The sequence below is a fragment of the Nicotiana tabacum genome, chromosome 8 (assembly GCF_000715075.1).
Source record: "Nicotiana tabacum cultivar K326 chromosome 8, ASM71507v2, whole genome shotgun sequence".
Taxonomy (NCBI): Eukaryota; Viridiplantae; Streptophyta; class Magnoliopsida; order Solanales; family Solanaceae; genus Nicotiana; species Nicotiana tabacum.
In genome coordinates, this window is record NC_134087.1 from 36,333,355 (window position 1) to 36,344,243 (window position 10,889).

Genomic DNA, 10,889 nt, shown 5'->3' on the forward strand with positions numbered 1-10,889 from the left:
ATAAAGCTAGGGCTAAGCTTGCCCTTCTTCCCAAATCTCATCACGCCCTTCATAGGCGACACTCGAAGCAATACCCGCTCACCGACTATGAAAGCCAATCACGAACCTTACGGTCGACATAAGTCTTTTGCCTGGACTGAGCTATACGAAGCCTATCCTGAATGATCCTGACCTTGTCCAAGGCATCCTGTACTAGATCCATACCCAACAATCAAGCCTCCCTTAGCTTAAACCATCCAACCAGCGACCAACACCGCCTACCATACAAAGCCTCATAAGGAGCCATCTGGATACTCGACTGGTAGCTGTTGTTGTAGGCAAACTCTGCTAAACGAAAAAACTGATCCTACGATCCTCCAAAGTCAATGCCACAGGCTCGGAGCATATCCTCCAAAATCTGAATGGTCCGCTCGGACTGCCCGTCCGTTTGAGGATGAAACACTGTACTCAACTCAACCCGTGTGCCCAACTCTCGCTGAACTGCTCTCCAAAAATGTGTGGCAAACTGCGTACCTCAATCCAAAATGATAGACACGGTCACATCATGAAGACGAACAATCTCCCGGATATAGATCTCAGCTAACCTCTCGGAAGAATAGGTGACTACCACAGGAATGAAATGTGTTGACTTGGTCAGCTTATCAACAATGACCACACTGCATCGAACTTCCTCTAAGTCTGTGGGAGTCCAACAACGAAGTCCATAGTGATACGCTCCCACTTCCACTCAGGAATCTCAATCTTCTAGAACAAACAAACCACCAAGCCTCTGATGCTCGTACTTAACCTGCTGACAGTTCAAACACCGAGTCACATATGCAACAATGTCCTTCTTCATTCTCTGCTACCAATAATGCTGCAGCAAATCCTGATACATCTTAGTGGCGCTCGAATGAATAGAGTACCGGGAACTATGGGCCTCCTCTAAAATCAACTCTCGGAGTCCATCCACATTAGGCATACAAACTCAATCCTGCAATCTTAGAGCTCCATCATCTCCTAAGGTGACCTGCTTGGCACCTCCATGCTGCACCGTGTCTCTAAGGACACACAAATAAGGATCATCATACTTCTGATCACGGTTACAATCCAATAATAAAGAATGAGCGACTATGCAAGCTAACACACGACTGGGCTCAGAAACATCCAACCCCATGAACTGATTGGCCAAAGCCTGAACATCCAAAGCAAGCAGTCTCTCACTGATATAAGCAAGACTGCCCATACTGGCTGACTTCCCACTCAAAGCATCGGCCACCACATTGGCCTTTCCCGGATGATACAAGATGGTGATATCATAGACCTTTAATAGCTCCAACCACCTTCTCTGCCTCAAATTTAGCTCCTTCTGCTTGAACAAATACTGCAGACTACTGTGATCCGTGAACACCTCACACGCCACACCATACAGATAATGCCTCCAAATCTTCAACGCGTGAACAATGGTTGCTAACTCCAAATCATGAACCGGATAGTTCTTCTCATGAATCTTTAACTACCGTGAAGCATAGGCAATGACCTTTCCATCCTGTATAAACACCGCACCAAGTCCAATACGATATGCATCACAATAAATCGTATAAGGACCTGAACCTGTAGGCAAAACCAACATTGATGTCGTAGCCAAAGTTGTCTTGAGCTTCTGAAAGCTCGCCTCACACTCGTCTGACCACCTGAATTGGGCACCCTTCTGGTTCAACCTGGTCATCAACGCTGTAATAGACGAAAACCCCTCCACAAACCGACGATAGTAGCCTGCCAAACCCAAGAAACTCCGGATCTTTGTAGCTGATGCGGGTTTAGGCTAGTTCTTGACTGCCTCTATCTTCTTCGGATCAACTTGAATACCCTCTGTTGATACAATATGACCCAAGAATGCAACTGAACTCAACCAGAACTCACACTATGAAAACTTGGTATGCAACTGACTATCCCTCAAAGTCTGAAGAACCACTCTCAGATCTTGCTCATGCTCCTCCAGGCTGTGGGAATAGATCAAAATGTCATCAATGAAGACTATCACGAATGAATCCAAGTAAGGCCTGAACACTCGGTTCATCAAATTCATAAAAGCGACTAGGGTATTTTTCAACCCGAATGACATCACCAAGAACTCATAATGCCCGTACCGAGTGCGGAAAGCTGTCTTAGGGACATCGAATGCCCTAATAATTAACTGATGGTAGCCCGATCTCAAGTAAATCTTCGAAAATACCTTGGCACCCTAAAGCTGATCAAACAAATCATTGATTCTCGGCAATGGATACTTATTCTTGATTGTAACCTTGTTCAACTGCTGGTAATCTATACACATTCGCATCAATCCATCCTTCTTCTTAACAAACAACACCGGAGCACCCCAAGGCGAAACACTAGGCCAAATAAAACCTTTTTCAAGCAAGTCTTGCAACTTCTCCTTCAAGTCTTTCAACTCAGGCGGGGCCATACAATACGACGGAATAGAAATAGGATGAGTGCCTAGAGCTAGATCAATACAAAAGTTAATATCCCTATCGGGTGGCATACCTGGCAGATCAGAAGGAAATACCTCAAGAAACTCACGAACAATAGGCACAGAATCAATAGAAGGAACCTCAGTACTAGAATCACGAACATAGAACAAATAGGCGAAACACCCCTTCTCGACCATAAGCCGAGCCCTCATATATGAGAACACACTATGGGTAGAATGACCAGGGGTCCCTCTCCACTCTAAATGAGGTAAACCCGGGAAGGCTAAGGTCACAATCTTGACATGAAAGTCCAAGATAGCATGGTAAGGTGATAACCAGTCCATCCCCAATATGACATCAAAATAAACCATGTCTAGAAGTAACAAATCTACACGAGTCTCAAGACCCCCCAAGCACAACTATACACGAACGATGGACTCAATCTACCATAATAGAATCACCCACCGATGTAGACACATATACAGGAGCACTCAAAGAATCATTAGGCATGACCAAATATGGTGCAAAATAAGATGACACATAAGAGTATGTAGATCCTGGATCAAATAAAACTGAAGCATATCTGCGACAAACCAGAATAGTAGATATGATAACTACATCGGAAGCCTCAGCCTCAGGCCTGGCTTGTAGAGCATAACATCGGGGATGGGCCCCACCACCCTGAACTACATCTCTAGGATGGCTTGCTGCTGGCTGGCCTCCACCTCTAGTGGTTTGAGCTCCACCTCTAATACCTCTACCTCCACCTCTAGCACCTCTAGCTGGCTGATCGGGCTGTGGAACACTCGGTGCCTGAACCATAGCACGGGAACCCTACTGCTGCGAGTGAATACCCACTAATCTCGGACAAGCCCTCCAGATATGACCATACTCACCGCACTCAAAGCATCCACTTGAGAGCTGCGGTTGAGGATACTAAGACTGACCTTGGCGTCCTAAATGACCACTCCAAAAACTCTGGAGCGGGCGGTGCACTGATAGGAGCTGGTGGTGCACTGTAGGGCTGCTGATCAGAATACTACATATGAGAACCACGGCCACCTGAGCGCCGTGAGAAACCTGAAGTGCTGACTGAAAAGGCCTAGGAGGATGGCCCATACCATACGAATCCCTGCCTCCAAACGAGGAACCATTGAATCTACCTAAATGACGAGGACTCTTGTCAGACCCCTGACCACCCCTCTTACAACAGTGCCATCTCAACTCTCCTAGCCACATAGGCCGCCTCCTAAAAAGAAATCTCACTCCCCATCTCTTTAGCCATCTGAAGTCAAATAGGCTGAATGAGTCCCTCAATGAACCTCCTCACCCTCTCTCTCTCGGTGGGGAGTATGATAAGATCATGATGAGCCAAGTCACTAAATCTGGTCTCGTACTGAGTAACAGTCATAGAACCCTACTAGAGACGCTCAAACTACCTCCGATAGATCTCTCTCTGAGTGATATGGAGAAACTTCTCCAGAAATAGCTAAGTAAATTTCTCCCAAGTCAAAGCTGGTGATCCGGTTGGTCTAGCCAAGCAATAATCTCTCCACCAAGTCTTGGCGGATCCAGATAGGTAGAAAGTAGCAAAGTCGACCCCATTGGTCTCCACTATCCCCATGTTCCTGAGAACCTCATGAAAACTATCTAGATAATTTTGGGGATCCTCAGAAGATACACCGCTGAAAGTAGTAGTGAAGAGCTTGGTGAACCTGTCCAATCTCCACAAAGCATCGGCAGACATAGCTGCTCTATCACCGATCTAAGCTACCACTCCCAGCTGAACTACTCCAACTGGCTGAGCTGCTAGAGTCTGAAACTGGAGGTCCCGTGTTCGCGAAAGGCTGGGGTCCTCCTCCAACCTGAGAGATGGTTGGTGCTACAGGAAGCAAGCCTGCCTAGGTGACACTCTCCATAAGGCCTACTAGACGGACCAGACCATCCTGGAGTACTGGGGTAGCAATAAACCCCTCTAGGACCTAAGCTGGGCCAACTGGAAATGCCTGGGCCGGAACCTCATCATCAAAGTCAACCTGAGGCTCTATCGCTGGTGCTGCTACACTCAGCTGAGCTCTGCCCCTACCTCAACCTCTAGCACGGCCTCGGCCTTTCCCTCTCCCCCTTGTGGGAGCTGCTATTGGGGCTCAAGCTGCTGGTCAGTGGATGAGGAAGCACGTGTTCTCGCCATCTGCGAAAGAACATAATAAAAATTCAATTAGCATTGAGAAACCAAACTTCAAGACAGGAAAGAATAGATGTGAAGTTTTTCCTAACTCTGTAGCCTTTGGGTGATAAACACAGAAGTCTTCGTACCGATCCCTCAAACTCTACTAATCTTGTCTGTGAATTGTGAGACCCATGTAACCTAGAGCTCTGATACTAACTTGTCACGACCCAGATTTCCCACCCTTGGGAGTCGTGATGGCGCCTACTAGTGGAATCTAGGCAAGCCGACCATTTGCAAAAATTACTTATTTCCCATTTTAATTCGTTAACAAGTGTGAATCAATAGTTATAAACAACGGAAATTTAAAGTAAGCGGAAGAAATGATAAACCATTTGAATACGTATCCAATACAACATCTTAAGCAGAAATCTATCCAAAACTGGTGTCACACTTCATACACAGTCTAGAATCACTACAAATAAGGTCTAAAAATAAATAATACATTGTTTCGAAAATCTGTAAATGAAATAGAATAAAGGGATAGAGGGAGACGCCAGGGCTTGTGGACGCTTGCAGGACTACCTCGGAATCTCCGACTGGACTGAAGGCAGCCACCCAAGCTAAGGTCTGAATGCTTCTGCTCCTAGATCAGCACACAGTGCAGAGTGTAGTATCAGCATAACCGACCCCGTGTGCTGGTAAGTGTCTGGCCAAACCCCGGCGAAGTAGTAACGAGGCTAGGACTAGAATACCAAATAAACCTGTGTAGTTATATCATATACCACGGAAATAAAATAGAAATATACAAATAAGGATGGGAGGGGGACATGATGCGGGGGAATATCATCTACTAACAGTAACTCAGGAGAAAAGCATGAAGAACAATCTAACATTTGCGGCAGAAATAATAAGGAAAGTCGTACCAAATCAATAATCACTTTTATCATTTATTGTTGCGGCACACAGCCCAATCCAAATCATAAAAAACATTGTTACAACGTGCAACCTGATCCGTAACATCTATCACTGTTGCGGCGTGCAACCCGATCCAATTATAATGTTGTTGCGGCGTGCAACCCGATCCAAATATAATATTGTTGTGGCATGCAACCCGATCCAAATATAATACTGTTGCGGCATGCAAACCAATCCAAATATAATTCAACACCAATCACAAAAAGAGTCCTGACAAGGGAACAATAAGGAAACAACACTATCCCGGCAAGGGAACCAACTATATAAGTAAATACGTCCCGGCAAGGGAGTCAGCTATAACCAAACTTATTCCAACTTTTAACTTCACAAAGAAACCTCAACTAGCACCAATACTCAACCATAAGCAACTTCCACGGGAATACTCATAATTCTTGCCCAACACAGAAAGTCAACAATTTAGGCATTTGTAGTACTTATTAAGAACACAACAATTTCAATATAAGACTCATGGGCATGCTTGACACCAATGTATATATACTCGTCACCATACCTATACGTCATACTCAACAAATAACACATAGCAAATAGGACACAACTCCTAATACCTCAAGCTAAGGTTAGACCAAACACTTACTTCGATGCCACGAACACAATTCAAGTCTCAACTAACACTTTACCTCTTGATTCCACCACCAATTAGCTCATATCTAGCCACAAGTTACTTAATTACATCAATAAATGCTAACTGAATCAATTCTAATGCATGAAAATAAGTTTTCTAAGGATTTCCCCAAAAAGTCAAAAATCGCCCCCGGGCCCACATGGACAAAACCCGAGGGTCAAACCAAAACCCGATTACCCATTCCTTGATGAACCCAATATATAATTTGTTTTGAAATCGGAAGTCAAATCGAGGTCCAAATCCCCAAAATTAAAAAACCTAGATTCTACCCAAAACACTCAATTTTCCCCATGAAAACCTTTGATTTTGAGTTGAAATCATGTGAAAAGATGTTAAGGATTGAAGAAAATGAGTTAGAAATAACTTACAATTTATTTAGAGAAGAAATATTTTTTGAAAAATCGCCCAAGAGAGTTTATGTTTTGAGAAGATATGAAAAATGGCTAAAAATGCGTCTAAGTGTGAATTTACAGGTCTGAGATGTCTCAATTGCGCGAAACCCTCAGAAAACTGACACTTTCGCATTTGCGAAGGAAATGTTGCATTTGCGACCCAGTCAAATTTCTGGTCAACTTCGCATTTGCGAGAGAGCAAATGCGAAATCGCATTTGCGATTGAACAGTCGTATTTGCGACTAAGGCTGCCCAACACCATCTTCGCATTTGTGAGGCTTTGTCGCATTTGCGAGCCAGGCTTCGCATTCGCGAGACCTGACCATACCAGCTGAAAAACCTGCAATTTCTAAGTTAAAATTCCATTTCGTGGCCTATCCAAAACTCACCCGAGCCCTCGGGGCTCCAAACCAAACATGCACACCAGCCTAAAAACATCATACGAACTTGCTCGTGCATTCAAATCATCATAATAACATCAATATCTATGAATTTAATATCAAAGTCATGAAATCACTTAAGAACATCAAATTTTTCTAATTTTCTCAAATAAGGTCCAATTCTCGCCATTTCAAGTCCGTTTCTTACCATATTTCACTTACTTAACTTAAATCACATATAAGAACTGTACCGGGCTCCAAAACTAGAATATAGGCCCGATACCATCAAATTTCAAACATTTTTTATTTCTAAAACTCATAAATAATTCTAGAAAACAATTTTCTTTAAAAAACTCATTTCTCGGGCTTGGGACCTCGGAATTCGATTCCGGGCATATGCCTAAGTACAGGTGTGATGACCCGGCCGGTCGTCCTAAGAATTAACGCCCCGATCCCTTATTAACTGCTTTCCCCAAGTTTATTTCTGCTATTTCAATTTGGCAGGATGTTCGGTTTTGAGTTCTGGAGAGTCTTGAGACACTTAGTCTCTAAATGAGAGCTTAAGTGTTGAAAAGTTGACCGTAGTCGGAACACTGTGAAAACGGCCTCGGAATGGAAATCCAATGGTTCTGTTAGCTCCGTTGGGTGATTTTGGGTTTAGGAGCGTGTTCAGATTGTGTTTTGGAGGTCTGTAGCTAATTTAGGCTTAAAATGCCGAAAGTTGAATTTTGGAAGTTTCCGGTTCGATAGTGAGATATTGATCCAAGGGTCGGAATAGAATTCCAAGAGTTTCAGTAGTTCCGTTATGTCATTTAGGATGTGTGTGCAAAATTTCAAGTCATTCGTACGTGTTTTGTTTGGGTTTTTGATCGAAAGAGGAATTCGGAAGATTTTAGGAACTTGAGCTTGAATCCGATGTGTTTTGGTTGTTTTGATGTTGTTTGAAGTGTTTTAAGGATTGGTACAAGTTTGAATGAGGAATTAGGTGATGTTGGTGCTTTTGGTTGAGGTCCCGGGGTCCTCGGGGTTATTTCGGATGGTTGACGGGAAGTGTGAGAAATGGTTGCAACTGCTGTATTTTTGTTGCTTCTGGTATTTTTGCATCTGCGGTTTGGGGACTGTTGATGAGGCTAAGGGACCGCAGAAGCGGATTTTGGCTTTCCTTCAGGTTTCGCAGATGCGGAATCTGCGAAAATGTAATCGTTGATGCGGTTTCTGGCATTTAGTGAAAGTTGCAGATGTGACATGTGTTCCGCAGAAGTAGGACCGCAGATGCGGTCCTAGGGCCACAAATACGGAAATTGCTAGGCAGAACATTTAAATAGTTGCCTTCGCGAGTTTGAGGGATTCTTTCACCATTTTCATCCGGGTTTGAAGCTTTTGAGAGTGATTTTTTAGGAAAACAAAAGGGAATCACTTGGAGTTAACATCCTTGACTTCATAACTCGTTTTTATGTGATTAAAGACCTAATTAGTGGTGAGAAATTTAGGCAAAATGGGTAATTAGGGCTTGAGTTTAAGAGGCATTTAAATAAAGATTTGAGGGGTCATTTGGACTCCGATTTCAGTGTTCTTGTTATGTATATACTCATGAAAATACGATGTTTCTAAAAATGTAAATTTCACCCAACTCCAAGACGTGGGCCCGAGGGGCATTTTGGTCATTTTACATAATTTCGCGTATTAGCTTAGCATTTAATTGTAGAATCAGTTACTTGAAGTGTTATTTACATTATGCAATTTAATTGAATAAATTAGGGCCATTTGGAGTCGAGTACTCATGGCAAAGACGTGGTGTTGGGTTGATTTTGAGCCGGTTCGAGGTAAGTGGCTTGTCTAACCTTGTGTGCGGGACCTTCCCCTTAGGATTGGTATATTTGGTAATTGAAATGCCTTGTACGTGAGGTGACAAGTGCGTACTTGTGCTAATTGTTGGAAATCCAGTTTTCTAAAGTAATTACCAGTATGTTTCCTTTCCTGTTTCTATTTCTTGCACTATTAAGCTTGTTCTTAGCTTAGCAAAGCATGTCTAAGTGACTTAATTTGCCTTATGGAACTACGGGAATGTACCCGGTAGATTTCCCCAGTACTGGGTATTTACATTTGGGACTACGAAATGGGATTCCGGTAGATCCCTGCGCATTATGAGTTAGACTATGGGACAAGATCCCGGGAGATCCTTCGAACATATATATATATGATGGACTACGGGACGGTATCCCGAGAGACTCACTGGATATGTAAAGATGGGACTACAGGACGGTATCCCGCAGAGTTCTTAGGCTATGGTTACAACTCTAGTTGCTACCCCACCTTCTCAGCCAGCTAGAGATGGAGGTCGGGGAGGTAGAGGTCTCCTTAGAGGGGGAGGTCAGGCCAGATACTATGCCCTTTCTGCCCATACCGAGGTTGTTGCCTCCGATTCTGTCATCACATGTATTATATTGGTTTATCACTGAGATGCATCGGTTCTATTCAATCCAGGCTCTACTTACTCTTATGTGTCTTCTTATTTTGCTCCTCATTTGGATGTACCTCGGGATTCTTTGAGTTTCCCTATTCATGTTTCTACTTCTGTGGGAGATTCTCTCGTTGTGGACCGCGTTTATCGGTCGTGTTTAGTTTCTCTTAGTGGTTTTGAGACTAGAGCCGATTTATTATTACTCGGTATGGTTGACTTTGATATTATCTTAGGCATGGACTGGTTGTCTCCCCATCATGCTATTCTTGATTTTCACGTCTAAACCGTAACGTTGGCTGTGCCAGGTGTACCGCGTGTTGAGTGGAGGGGTACTTTAGATCACACTCTCAGTAGAGTTATTTCTTTTCTTAAAGCTCGGTGTATGGTTAAGAAGGGATGTCGCGTATTTAGCTTATATGAGAGATGTCAGTATTGATACCCCTTCAGTTGATTCAGTTCCAGTAGTACGGGATTTTCCCGTTGTGTTTCCAGATGACCTTCTAGGCATGCCGCCTGATAAAGATATTGATTTTGGCATTGATCTGTTGTCGGGCACTCAGCCTATTTCTATCGCTCCGTATCGTATGGCTCCTCCTGAATTGAAGGAGTTGAAGGATGAGTTATAGGAATTGCTTGATAAGGGTTTTATTCGGCCCAGTGTATCACCTTGGTGTGCTCCTGTCTTATTTATGAAGAAAAAGGATGGTTCTATGCGTATGTGTATTGAAGGTTATAGTGAAGAACCGTTATCATTTGCCTCGTATTGATGATCTATTTGACCAACTTCAGGGCGCATGAGTATTTTCTAAGATTGACTTGCGCTCAGGGTGGGTACCATCAGTTGAAGATTTGGGAGCCAGATATCCCGAAGACTGCTTTTAGGACTCAGTATGGCCATTACGAGTTCCTTGTTATATCATTTGGTCTGACCAATGCCCCAGCAGCCTTTATGCATTTGATGCGCAGTGTGTTTCGGTCGTATCTTGACTCGTTCGTCATTGTTTTTATTGTTGATATTCTGGTGTATTCCCGCAGTCGAGAAGATCATGAGCAGCACCTGAGGACTGTGCTTCAGACTTTAAGAGAGAAAAAGTTATATGCTAAGCTCTCGAAATGTGAGTTTTGGTTGGAATCAGTGGCATTCTTAGGCCACGTGGTATCGAATGAAGGTATTCAGGTGGATCCGAAGAAGATAGAGGTCGTGCAGAGTTGGCCCAGACCATCCTCAGCTATAGAGATCCGCAGTTTCCTTGGTTTGGCAGGTTACTACCATCATTTTATGGAGGGGTTTTCATCGATTACAGCCCCTATGACCAGGTTGGCCCAGAAGGGTGCTCCGTTTCAGTGGACGAAGTAGTGTGAGGAGAGCTTTCAGAAGCTCAAGATATCTTTAACCACAGCCCCAATTTTGATAT